The sequence below is a fragment of the Mytilus californianus genome, unplaced genomic scaffold (assembly GCF_021869535.1).
Source record: "Mytilus californianus isolate M0D057914Y unplaced genomic scaffold, xbMytCali1.0.p SCAF_7, whole genome shotgun sequence".
NCBI lineage: Eukaryota > Metazoa > Mollusca > Bivalvia > Mytilida > Mytilidae > Mytilus > Mytilus californianus.
In genome coordinates this window covers 43887167-43897530 of record NW_026262723.1, presented here as the reverse complement: position 1 = coordinate 43897530, position 10364 = coordinate 43887167, and positions in this window count along the sequence as shown.

Below are 10364 nucleotides of genomic sequence, written 5' to 3'. Positions count from 1 at the left end.
ATGTACATTAACTTGAACATCTTGTTGTTCCAAGTACTTGTATATTCGTTGTGTACCCAATTTTTTATGTCGTTGTGATACAGAATCATCAGATTTTGTAATATGTTCACATTTAAGAACTTTGTGGATTTTTTCTCCTATGGCAACAACACTGCTGTCTTTCGCATTTTTACGCCAGCCATGTCGAGCATCCGTCATTATATTAACTCCTGTCAAGTCATCATACATTCCAATTTCTTCTAATACTGCTGACTCGATACTTTCATTGTACTGCTGTTCAATATGATGCTTGTATCTTTGAAACATGTATTGCTGTTTTTGTTTGTTGATATGTCTAATTTTAGCAGCATTAGCAAATCTGTTGTAGTGCACTGGTTACATTCCGCTACAAGTATATCCATGAAATGTCCTCAAGTTTGCAAGGTATTCACCGTTAGGTAAATAAGGAGAAGATGACCATAAAATAGAATGGTGTTTATCAGTGTCATAATTGAAACACACTGCAGCCACATGTCCTTTTGGTGTCAACTTCTTCATACTGAAATGTCCATTGCAAATGGAAGAGTGGTTTTCTACAACTTTGATGATTTTCTTGAGTGATGTTTCAGCCGTTAGGAATAATTTTTGATCGACATCTTTTTTCTGCATCTGAATGTAGGTATTTAAATCTAATGTTGTCAAATCAGTGTTTGCGGACTGTCCATTTTGGTCAAAAAGAAAATAGTCTAAGATGTCAGCATTATTTACAGGGTGGTTCAGTTGCTTCACAAGAATATTCCGAACATTTTGTAATTTTGAAAGTATTAATTGCCTTTTACTTTCATCTCCAGGAACAGAAATTTTGAAGCAAGGAGGTCGTTTTGTTTCTTTTTCCATTTTCAATAGCAAGTGAATAATACTAAAAATAACTGATGCTATTTAATATTATACATCTAGAAGATTATCTACATGATCTATATGTAAACAGTTGTGTAATTTGACCCAGTCTAAGAAAATTTTGGACAAATGCAGGGTATTGTTTTTTTTATATTTTTTATCTACAAATCCTAGTAATCATATTATGGATATAATAATTTTACAATTACAGTATAGCAATGGACATTTTTTAAATATTGAATAATAGGGAGTAGGGTCAGAAAGAATTAAACAAATTTATAATAAATCCTTACTTGTGTTTCCTATCATGATTTCCTTGATAGAGGATTGCTGCTCACAAGGAAGCTATTAAGCCAAGAGTTCCAAATGGTGAAGTTGAGATCATCCCTTCGTAAATTTTATGGACGCCATCACGAGTTGGTTGACCGTTATGGAATAACCATTTCACAGATGATATCGGATATGTTCCTTATGTCGTAACTACAATACCCTTCCCTTTTCACGAATGTGACTTACCGAATTAGACTATTTACCGGATTTGTAATAACATAAGCAACACGACGGGTGCCACATGTGGAGCAGGATCTGCTTACCCTTCCGGAGCACCTGAGATCACCCCCAGTTTTTGGTGGGGTTCGTGTTGCTTAGTCTTTAGTTTTCTATGTTGTGTCATCTGTACTATCATTTGTCTGTTTGTCTTTTTATTTTTGGCCATGGCGTTGTCAGTTTGTTTTCGATCTATGAGTTTGACTGTCCCTCTGGTATCTTTTGTCCCTCTTTTACTAAACCTGCATTGCCCTGCATGATAGCCCCCCTCAATTTGAGAGGGGATTCTGAAGGAGTATGTACTGGACATAACTTTCAAAGCATTACAGAGGCAATGTCTTACTAAAGTATGTTAGATATGTTTAAACATATTCATCATGTCATTTTTTATCCGTTATATAAAATCTTTTAGTGTAAAACATAAAATATGAGATCACTCCCGTAGGTACCTTATTATAATATGAGGTGTGTAAAACACTGGGAATATGATATCCAAGATATTTGGTGCTAAGATTTGGAGGGGAAAAAATATCGTTGCTTTATTGCTACAGTTTGATAAAAGGACAAGTCGTGTAAATTAGATATAAAATAAACACTTGACAAAATGGAGAAAATAGCACTTCTTGTCACTGAAGAACAAAAGGAAACTATTTACAGTTTATTTAGATATTACAATTGGGATGTAAATTTAGTAGATAGTGACAAAGAGATTGCAAAAGTTACAACTATGTCCACACAAACTAGTGACATTGTACAATAGGAGATAGAAGATGGAATTGAAGGAAACCAATTCCTAATAGAACAAGACCAAGAATGTGAGGAATGTCCCTTTTGTTTTTGCAAACCTTGCATTACTAATGAAAAAAACAAACAAATGTGGTGGGAAAGTGAACCTCAAGGGAGACATCAAAGAAATCATAGTTTGCAAAAAGAGAAGTACAAATATTTTTGGACAATGATGTTTCACCGTGAAGCTTGGAAGGATGACAGATATTTAATGCGAAAACAAGCTGCTCTTGAAAGAGACCCTAAATTTAAAAATTACACATGGCATAAAAGAGATATTATGCCTAATTGTGTCCTAAAACTAGTAAGAGGGTGGCATCCAAATCCTGAAAATATTACTTATTTGGGCCACCTCTGGGAATAGTTACATAAATTTATCATACGTGACATTTGTTTGGGATATAACATATTTTTAAAACATAAGTTGGCACTATACAGTTTAAAAGACTATCTATATTCTGAAGCTTTGAAAGGATTATATAATTGATTGATTCCGTGCAATATGTAAGTAGATTCTCAATTCACTAATGCATGATTTAGATTATAGATAATAAAGCCACATGTAGCATGCTACTTCCGTTGTAAACATAAACAGAAAGTTGTTGTCATGGATATCTCCTCCTACTTGTCAATCACAGGAATTTGAATTTGAAAAAAAGCTGTGCTTCAGGATTTAATTTGAAATATCTTTATTGTGAGTTATATGATTTTCTCACTTTTTGGCCTAAACTGACCATTATTTATGTTCTGACAACTGTACAAATTTAAAAGTAAAGAAGATAGCAATTTAAGAATTTTGAAAAATGCTTCTCACTTCTTAACCCTGCCCAATATTTGAATAAAATCATATTTTCATGAATTGTCTCCCTTTTATACCCTAGCCCCGGTCTTTAAGTTTCTTTATTTTGAATATAAGCAATGATTTTAGTTACCATCACGTAACAGTGTCCTAGCTATGATCTTATCTTTAAGGATTGTTTAAGGTTACTTTCAAAGGAGTCTGATACGTTGTTGAAGAGTTAAATGATTTTCTGATGCTGATTTCCTCGCATGTTCTTTTCTTTTATTTTTTGTCTACTGATCGAGATTAAACGGGGAAGGTTAAGATCTAATAAATTAGAAAACCTTGCTAGCGGTTATATGTTATTTGGCGAGTTTGGTGGTCATCTTTGATGGTTCCTGTTAAATTTTGTCGCAACTTTTAAATACATGGGAAGATTTAAAGTCATAGTGCACTGGTTAAGATAAACATGACAAAGGAGACAACATACTAAATATCATGAATTATTTAATAATTCTATTGCGTGAGATTGCTCTTTATGGAAGATCTTTGAATGCATAAGATGCATTTGTAATGCCGAATGAGCTAAATAAGAATACAATCAAATCCCAGTGTGTTTGATGCTATTTGAATAAAAGCCTACGATCGACTAATTTGTAATAAGGTTAAGGTGTACATGTCTGACCTTGACCTCATTGTGATAGTTCATTGGTAAGTGTAAAGATTTCATGGTTTGGTCTCTTTCTTGGATAATACATTGGTGATGTTTATCTTGTAGTAAAACCTTTGATTTCATCTTTATCCTTTAAAAGACTTTCAAAATAATTGCAATCATGGTCAGTAAAACAGGCGAGACATGTTAGCGTGTGCACTCTTGTTATTTTAGAATTAAATTTATCTTACACGATGATGTCATTAAAGTTAATTGGATACCCTGCTTTTTTGTATTGTTTTAACGTTTCGTAATGCAGGAATGCAAAAATAGAAAATACTAAGCACTGAATCGCCAGATAACACTGAAACTTGTCTGATATGCTTTTTATCATAATAACATCAAATTGACATGACGCCTCTTATTTGGGTTTTAATCTTATTCCAGATAAGAGTCCTATTATGATAAGCGAACCTTTAGATGCAAAGACAAATACAAAATGTATCTAGCAACAAAAAAAGCAGTATTTAACTTCAATATGAAAATTCATGCGAATATATTAAAGCATCTACATTTGAAATAAATTCTTAATGGTCCTTTGAACTAACTTATTTTAAAAGGGACATTACCTACGATTTATTTCGCAATTTATAGTCAGTTTGGTTCAATTATGTTAAAATAATCTCAAGAGTTGTCACATTGGCACTCATACCGCATCTTCTCATTTATATAAAATACTAGTACACCGATAATATATAATTGGGTTGTAATTCAATCTCATTGGAATCTGTATTCATCAACCTTTAAGTTGATTCATAAATGGAGATTTGTTACGCATGTTTATTCGTGTTCAGTTATTTAAAAAATGAAAAGGATGTTAACGTTGAAAATCGAAACAACGGAGCCACTAGGAACATGAGGAAAACCCATTTCGTTGACTGATGACAAACAGTCATTCATATACAGGTAAAACGATGCTTTACTTTTTTTAAATCTATGACATGAAAACAAACAGACCTATAAGATCAATTTATACTCCGTCCAAAGTCAGGAGCCAGAAGTTTAGTGGTCGTTGATGGCTATCTGCCATACTTATTTTTCATTTCATGCTATTGTAGCAACTGTTTCTTTTCAATTGTTTCTTTTATAAACCCTCGGCTTTTTAAAGCATACTGGTTTTAAGCATTGTTGAAGGTCGTTAGGTGTGTTTTCATCCTTATCCTTGGATTTGTGGTGGATAGGTCTCTCAATGGCAATCATACCACATCCTTATTTGTATAGCAAGTATTAACGGATTCATCATTAATTACTAGTATGCAATGTTTTATTTAATATTTTTTAAGGATAAAAATAATGACAGACACTTTTAGGCAAACAGAGAAGCACCATTCAACCAAGATGTTCAAACCGAGGAGACAGCTACAATTTTGTGCTGAATTAAATAAAATGGAGCTGTCAGGAAGGTATAGCATCGAATCTATCTACAATGTAAATATCGTATTTTCTGATGCCAATGCCTTTCGTCTGCTTTTACACTACTGTTATAATCCCCTAATGTCCTATGAGCATTCTAAAAGTTGAAATGTTATTTTCGGATCACGATGAATCAAAGATTTTGTTGGTCAGAATACAATTGTGTTCAGCCCTTGGTTGATATCAATGAGTTGGGTAAATTCTCTTGGGATTTGTTTTTTAATTTGCGTGTCAAACAAGATTTGTATGGGATCAATGTCCGTGTTGAACTCTATATGTATATGAAATAATTTACTAGACATAAGGCAATGCAAAATCCCTATTCATTTTTGCTTATGTGCTTTGTCTATAGAGTGTCTATATACCATTTTGTTTTATTTTGTTGACGTAGTTGTTTGTGTTTATAGTGATTGAGATTATAACACAATGTTGACTGCTGAATCCCAGTTTTGACATTTTTACCTATTTTTTCTGTTTGTTTTGCTCACACATTGTTGTTAATATAATAGAATTCTATGCAACTATCATACTAGTGAGAGTTTTAGCTAGCTCTTAAACCAGGTTTAATCAATAATTTTCTACTTTCAGGAAATGCCTGTACCACTTCAGGAATATGACAGTAATTTTCCATTTGTTTGATGTGTTTGAGCTTTTGATTTAGCCATTTGATAAGGGACTCTCCGTTTTGAATTTTCTGTGAAGTTCGGTGTTATTTTGCTTTTCCTTTTTGTAAATATTTTGAAAGTTTTAAATAAATTAACAAGCTAACAATATAGCTTGGAAAATGTCTTATTTGATCTGAATTATGCAACTTTATGTATGTGTAAATCCTTTTGAAAGATGGATTTTGTTTCAATCGTTCAAAAAAACTTTTCAGGTGCATATGCTTATTATAAATATAAAAGTTTGAATGACATGTTTCATTTACCTTTACCGTTGATGGGTAAAATACTTTTGAAGTTGTTAGCAAGTGTGAGCATTTTCATTTTCTGTTACGATATATTATTATTTTGTGGTCTTTGTACTTCCGATCTTTACATTATTTTTCTGGTTTGATTTATATTTTTCATTTTCATTTTTCAAATTATCGAGATAGTGGCGACTCACAAACCAGTAAAACCTCGAAAGCTTGTTTGTTTGAAAGTCAACTATCTCGTCACTGTCAATTTCGTCACCTTTGTCGGTTTAACACTGTCGTAGATGAATGTATTATGTCTTCATCACTCTTTAACTAATCAACAAATTGTCTAGACTCAGGGAAATATATGTACACAAAGGGGGTCGTCCTATAAAAAATGAAATCATTACGGTGATTGAAGTGTGGGGATGTCACTGCCTCATCAGCAACATCGAACCAACTGGTGTACTCAATGAAATGGAGCAAAGAATTACATCCAAAGACAACTAATGGAAAATCCGTCCGTTTGTCATTCATAATTTGAATTTCAGGGAATTCAAATACAATAACTTCTTCTGATGCTGTGTTAAGTAAGATTTAGTTCAGGGAGATGAATTTCATTGATGTATTGAAACTTAACCACGGCTTATATATCTTTCCTCTGCACACAAGTGCACGTCTATATGTTTTAAATGTGATCTCTAGATTTCGTAGTTGTATTTCGTGTCGTTTTACTTTTCAGCGTCTGGGTATATTTTTCGATTAATTACACCTTATGTAAGAATCCTGGGTTTTGATTGGTTGATAGCCAGTGTATTTTTCACCAATTTACTGTTATCAAATGAATATCGTTCTTTTTTTAAACGCCGCCGGAGTATATGCAAAATGGATATGCCTTTTTTACCCTCTCTGCCATGGTATTTGCCAAAAAATACTCTATCCGAATGGACGCTTGTAACGTCACGATCATGCGTTTTTGAACGTTAACATTCGGTGTAATTAAACAGATATGGCATGTTCTTGAGGGGTATTTGCGAAAAATACCAGTCTTGAGAATGAATTTCCCTCGCCTTACGGCTCCCGAAATTTAACATTCTCTCGACTGGTATTTTTCGCAAATACCCCTCCTTAACATGATATATCTGTTCAATATCATTCGATATAGGTTTTATCTGTTCTTAAAAAAACTCTATAGTTCTTGAATGAAGGTTAAAGAATATATATTTACCAATGGTTTATCAATTGTATAACGTCTTAGGGTAAGAAAGAGAAATGTAGTAATCACCTTCTATTGTTTAAGGTGGTACCTAACACTACAGGGAGATAACTCTGTAAAAATCAGCTAAACGTTTTAATTACGTTGTATTGTTAAGGAAATATTAAGCTTCTCAATGATCAAAATTAGTGTTTGTCAAACTGCTATATAACCAATGAAATTTTTCTGATAAAGTTGTTGGTTCAATTTTTTTGAAATTTTTATATTTTTGTCAAAGGGTCAAAGTAAACATTTTGTCAAAATTTTATGAAAATTAAACGAGCCAAATTAATATTAGTCAAGGTGTTGGGTACCACCTTAAATCCATATCACCGAAAATGACTCATCAACAGATTTTAAAAGTGGTGATATTGCAAGCATCGTAAGTAGAGCAGGAACTATTTGCCCGTCTGGAGAACATGAGTTTACCGAATTTTGGTTGATTTCCTGCATGTTTTCATGTAGTGTTTTGTGAACTGTTGTTTGTCTTTTTCTCCTATTTCTTTTTTGACCCATGATGTTGTCTATTTGTCTTTGTCTAGTTGTTTCGGACTGCCTATCTTTAAAGAAAAATCGGGAACAGGGCCAACTAATAAAATTACAGATCAGACGTATTCTGATATCTAAAGATCTAAGACCACGAAAACATGGCGCTAGTGAGTTGAGACACAGACTCATCGTATAGGTCAACTAATTCGTGATGGTGACCGTTAAACTTCATTCTTCAGTAATGTCAATTTTCAGTCGTTCTTCATAACTCTGTTGAAGCAGTTTTGGTGTAGACGCACATATGTTAATGAAGTCCGCAGTGTGAACATGTACGAGTGTAACGTATTTGTTACTGCTGTGAAATGGGAAGTTGACAATTGGAAAGTTAAAACAATCGCGTTTGTCATATATTCTAGGTTGAAGTCGTCCATCTGTGTCAATATAAGTTCACTTGGATACATGAGATGCAAACACTAAATGAAGTTTGAGTTATTTCGTAATAAGACATCAGAATATCTGAAAGTGAAATTAAATAACTTTGCAAGATGCTTTTTCTTTTTGTCTTTGAAAAGGATATGTGCTTCATACGAGTACAAAATTAAATCCACCAGTAGGAGTGCACAATTTGCATCCATTGGAATACCGACCGTATGTTTTAAATGCCATTCCACCAATGTCAACTAATATTCTGTCGATTAAAAAGTCCAGCATTGTGATGATATCTTCTTCGATGTATTTATTATTGAAATCAGTATGGTTCTTCACAAAGTTAGATCTTCATGACCTTACACAAGGAATTTGTATCTACGATTCCCATTTGTGTAGAAAAAGCTCTATTTGATTTAATGATGTGGTCGAACTTTCAATTGAGCATTGAAAATAGTAGTGCAAAACGTAGAAAAATCTAATGTTTTGATATTAATGCAAAATTGTAAAGATTATTGCTGGAGATTTTGGGGTATATCTTTAGAATTTGTTATAATCCACATATGATAGATATCGGTTTTTGAATATACCTCATCACAATAGTTATAAAGGCCGTTTTTAACTGTAGAATGAGTGGTGATAAGACGCTATATATCGTGCTTTATTAGGATTTTGTTTTTAATTTAAGGTATCCCGTATAAATATGGGAGATTTCCATTGTCCTTTTTGTTCTAATAATAAAGCAGACAAGAATGTTTTTTAATTGCCTCTTTCGTAAATGGTGTATGGGTATATTTGAGATTTCCAAATTTGTTGTAAATTCAAAGTTCTTTATTGAGACATTCCAAATAATCATTTTTACAAATAACAAACAATAGTGTTTGAGATTTTGTCAGCTTGAGCAGCAACATATTTGTCGTGAAAAAGATAGAGCATCCACAGCAAAAAATCGTTTGACTGGAATTTCTAGATTGGTTTTAAATTAGGAACAATTTACTGTTTCTAATAGCAAGAGAACACTTCTTTGATAAAAGATACACGGCAAGCTCCTATTTTATTACCCGTTAATTGTGAGACGCATGTATTATCGCTTAAAACGAAAATAATATTCGATAACATCAACTACATTAGATATAGTTACATCAAGATTGATCGAAAGACGATTTTAATTATAATAAAAGGAATAAGTTTCTGTTTAGTAATAGTATGCAGTGTCGAATGGAAAAAATATGACTATCAACGAAGATAAATTGACACTTTTTTTTTTATTAAGAACTTAAATGAATTATTTTTTTTTAGTTTCTTGAAATATATCTTAACGAATGACGAACATCGAAACGATTTGAGTGAATATATTTTTAATACACATTTGCACTTTAATCTTGCAAATCTTTTTTCCCAGCAAGTTTCTTTACATATTGTTTTGTCTACCTCCAGTTGTTGGCACTGTGCGTTCTAGACGAATATTATTGCAGAATATGCATACGGAACTTTCGATGGACCATTTGAATGTACACGAGTAATTCTTTTTTTACATGATTTTGTATATTGATGGATTTTAAATCTTAATATTCGTCATCAAAGTGGCTGTTTTACATTGCAATAAAAAAGTATTAACAAAAATACCGATCTCCAAGGTAAATTCAAAAAGGGGCAGTCTATAAAACTGATAAAATCAAACGTTAAACTATCAACCAACGGAAAGAATGGAAAATAGCTGTCATATTCTTGACTTGATACAGGCATTTGTCAAAGTAGATGGTTGGTTAAACCTGGTTTTGTAGTTATCTAAACCTCCCACTTGTATGACAGTTGTTTAAAATTCTATTTTATTGTCAAAATTAGGTGAATTTATATCATCTGATGACTATTCGAAATTATTCACAGCCTAATTTATTGTAGAACCAAAATAAGGCGGACGATTCAAAAGGGAAAATCACAAAAAATACTGAACTCCGAGGAAAATTCAAAAAGGAAAGTCCCTAATCAAATGGCAAAAGCAAAAGCTCAAACACATCAAACGAATGGATAACAACTGTCATATTCCTGACTTGGTACAGGCGTTTTCTTATGTAAAAAATGGTGGATTGAACCTGGTTTTATAGCTAGCTAAACCTCTCACTTGTATGACAGTCGCAAATTCCATTATATTGACAACGATATGTGAACAAAACAAACAGAC